Source organism: Condylura cristata, unplaced genomic scaffold (genome assembly GCF_000260355.1).
Source record: "Condylura cristata isolate star-nosed mole 26May11 unplaced genomic scaffold, ConCri1.0 scaffold00021, whole genome shotgun sequence".
Lineage (NCBI taxonomy): Eukaryota > Metazoa > Chordata > Mammalia > Eulipotyphla > Talpidae > Condylura > Condylura cristata.
Window position 1 is genome coordinate 10288667 of NW_004567122.1, and position 4158 is coordinate 10292824.

The 4158-nt window shown below is 51.7% G+C and overlaps 1 protein-coding gene across 1 annotated transcript in view; it reads right to left on the minus strand.

Annotated features, from left to right (window-relative positions):
• Positions 1–4158, minus strand: part of PRDM5 (PR domain containing 5) — a 136339-nt gene that overhangs the window by 44200 nt on the left and 87981 nt on the right. The window lies entirely within an intron of this gene.

Genomic DNA, 4158 nt, shown 5'->3' on the forward strand with positions numbered 1-4158 from the left:
TCTTCCACTTATCTAGAGGTAACTGGCCTCTCCAAAAATAACTGGCACATTTCCAAGAACCTCACCTACCTTTCAAACCCCAAGGCCAACTGTGCTGTGGGCCCCTGATCACGCTGACCGGCGACCTGGCTGGGCCGGCCTGCACCAGCCGGCCATCTCCCTCTCTTCCTTCAGGGTGACTTCAGCGCAACCTCGCCAACTCGCCGAGAGAGAGCTGGCCACTCACTCACTCCCTGACTCGGGGACGCAACACACCACTCGCTCTCAAGATTAATCCGCTCCTCAGTCCTGGCCTGACTAACCATGGCCAAGCTTCAAATACGCATCCTCAGACTAACTCAGTGAGCGGTAACAACAGGATCTGCAGGTTCTGTTCCCACCTGGCCCACAAGGTCACACCCACCTGCCCTGCCCAAGGTACAGAAATTCCACCCGTACTCTATTGTTTCCCAGAATCAACTCACCACCCACCCACCTGATCGAGGGACCCACTTCTGCTGTGCCCTGGGAGATTTATGCACGACTTGTAGCGTGTTGGTTCTTGACCCTTTGAAGGTCCTTTCTGCGTTCAACCAAAGGGACAGAGACTCCAGTTCAGGCTCCTGCAGCAAGGGAAATTCTTGCCTCCTCCCCAGTTACCATTGTCTTCTGACTCCAACTCCCCCAACAGTTTCCCCAGAATGAATTTTGTCTGTGTCTCATTGTCACACATACATGGCACCTGCATGCTTCACCTGCTAGGCTCTAGCCAAGTTTGGGGTGGAGTTTGCACAATGCTCCACTGGCACCTTACCCAGAGCCTCTGGATAAACCCAGCAGACCCTGGAGCCCAGGGTTGAGACACCTGCCCCAGCCTTGCCTAGGGACTCACGGCCCCACAGCCTGGGAGGAGGAAAAAGTGCAAAGTGGAGGCATTGGCTACCCCACGAAATAGCTGAAACAGGCCCAGGAAGTGGGGTAGGAAGTCTCATAAGCGAAATAAAAATGAAAAAAAAAATAAAAATAAAAATAGAGCCCCCGTGGTAGTGCAAAGGTTTAATGCACAGCAGTACTAAGCTGGATGCAGCCGCTTCAGCACAAGTGCGATCCCTGGGCCCAGAGGGGACCCACGTGGCACAGCAGACTGCTCCTGACCCGCCCGCTGCTCCTCTCAGCAGTGTGCTTGGTCCATCTGCCTGTTCTGCTCCCCACTCTGTCTCTGGTGAAGCCTCTCACCGCCCCTGCACCTCTGGCCTGTACCCCAGTTCTGTGTGCACAAATATTTTTTTAAAAAATGAACAAAATCTGAAACAACACAAAAGACTTGCCATTCCTTTTAAGCACTGGCAATTAATTCCATGTTAGATATTCACAGGAGTGCAGGCACTCCTCTGTCCAAACAAGCTGCAGAGACAGCTGTAGTGTTTGAACCCTGAAACCTGTGTAAGCACAGAGATTTTTTTTTTTAACCAGCGTTCAAACAGCACCAGTTTCTCAAATGACTTTCTAATGGGTTCACGGTTGCTTTTCATGTTGAAATTGAAAAATCAAAAGTGACTTAACAAGACTTCAAGAAGCTTTCTGTGGGAAATGGCTACAGAGAAAGTTGCCTTTCAACCTGATGTTTACACAATGGGTCCCAACTCACCAAAAGAGTTTTTCTGGCTCAGAGTGTTAAAGACAATAAAAAGCCAAAGCCCACCATCTCCAGATGATGCTCACAGTTCCTAAACTATGTGCTCAAGCGGACTCGAAACATTACCAGGGGAGCGCTGAGCAACTGACATTTACTTACCTCAGACGCATTTTGGGGTGACAAGGGGGCCCTTTTAGACAAAAGACAACTGAGATCATGAGAAAAGACCTGCAGGAGTGCCTGGAACATCTCCATGGCTCAAAGCTCAGGGCAAATTCCTGTTTCCTCTCTAGGCTGCCTTACAAAGGCTTGGGTGGAAGCCACTGTGAAAGCTTTCCTCCAAGTGTCCCTTCTCGCTCCAGAAGTCTCCCATCACCCAGGAAAATAACAATGCACTTTGGCAGGGGGTGGGGGGAGAGGGTAGGTGGCCAAGGAGGAAGGCTCACCAGGCCGGATGCTGCCCGGACACCCCCAGCCCCCCGCACCCCGGGACTGAGCCCTCTGTAAACGCCCACCGGGCTTTGACCCTGGAGAATATGGCTTCTTCCTCCTACCCCATCAGGAGAAAACAGAGGCCTTCAGAGGAAGACATTACCCCGACAAACTTAGACAGCTGAGAACCGGTGACTGCTCTCTGGCTGTGGAAACACCCAAGGAACACAACCAGACCCAGACCCCAACAACAAGGAGACCCTGGGTCAATCGACATCAGATTTGAACGGAATATCACAAGACGTTTCGTGAGCTGAGGTCACCAGACAGGCCAGGGAGTGGACACAGAGACGGAGGTCACTTTCTTGACAGAAACCCAAAGATTGTTTTCCCCTCAGTCATTCAGATAGCGCCTCCGGTGGTCATCCACGCCTCACCACAGCAGTCCCATGAACTAGGACATGTGCGCACACGGTGCCAGGCTGGAGAAAAGCCTGGCTTCCATAGCAGGAGCCAGAGCCGAGGGCCTCCCTGTGGCACAAGGGTTAAGCGCAGCACTATGAACCTGTCTGCAGCTACTACAGCGTGAGTTCAATCCCCAGCCAGGGAGCTGACCCCCATGGCGCAGCAGACCTCTCCTGACCCCCGGCAGCTCCCCACAGCAGTGTATTTCAGTCAATCTGCCTGTTCTGCTCCCCGCTCTGGCTCTGGTGAATCCTCTCACTTCCCCCCACACCTCTGGCCTGTACCCCAGTTCTTGTATGCATAAAAAAAATCTTTAAAAAAATAAAGATGGGGCCCTCCCTGGTGGCGCAGCGGGTTGAAGCCCAGCACTGAGAAGCTAAAGCCACTTCCCCATGAGTTCGATCCCCGCCTGCCCCGGAGGTGACCACATGGCGCGGCAGACCTCTCGTGACCCGCCTGCTGCTCCCCTCAGCAGTGGACTTCGTCGATTTGCCTGTTCTGCTCCCCGCTCTGTCTCTGGTGAAGCCTCTCACTGCCCCTTGAACTAGGACATGTGCCCACACGGTGCCAGGCTGGAGAAAAGCCTGACTTCCATAGCAGGAGCCAGAGCCGAGGGCCTTCCTGTGGCACAAGGGTTAAGCGCAGCACTATGAACCTGTCTGCAGCTACTACAGCGTGAGTTCAATCCCCAGCCAGGGAGCTGACCCCCATGGCGTGGCAGACCTCTCCTGACCCCCGGCAGCTCCCCACAGCAGTGTATTTCAGTCAATCTGCCTGTTCTGCTCCCCGCTCTGTCTCTGGTGAATCCTCTCAGCTCCCGCACCTCTGGCTTGTACCCCAGGTCTGTATAAATAAATCTTTAAAAAAAAAAAAAAGGGAAAGAAGGACCAGAGCCTCTCTGCCTGCCTGCTGACATCCTTAAAACACAGCCTGTCCCTGCACACATGTGATGTGATCGACCTCAGAAGCCAAACTAAAACTTAATGTCAATGTCCATGGTGAAATAAATATTCTGAACATGTACATTTAAGTCATTATGAAGAATAGTGATGCTTGCCTAATCCTGTATATTGTTTATAAAGCAATTGTATCTTTCATCCTCTAATCTCTACTTTTCAACTACAGTAAATGTGCTATTGGAAGCCAACGTGAGAGGTCAGCTACAGATTTGCCTGTGTCCTCCACCACAAAAGAAGAGTATTTTTCCTTACCAGACCACAGAGGCATCTTTTATGCCCTACAGGATCATGCAGAAAGTTAGAAGGTTTGTATACGGACACGACATTACTTCTAGTTTTTTCTCCTTCAGTTGTTATTTCAGAGCGAAGGTAAAAAGTGAAATCCAGGCGCAGTCTACGTTAGAATTATTCTGAAGGACCTTGGGCACGTCTCTTAAAATTTACAAAAACAGGGCCCTCCCTGGTGGCGCAGCAGGTTAAAGCACAGCACTAAGAAGCTAAAGCCACTGCAACATGAGTTCGATCCCAGAGCTGACCCACATGGAGCGACAGACCTCTCCTCACCTGCCCACTGCTCCCCTCAGCAGTGTAGTTCATTGATCTGCCTGTTCTGCTCCCCACTCTGTCTCTGGTGAAGCCTCTCACTGCCCCTGCACCTCTGGCCTGTACCCCAGTTCTGTATGCACA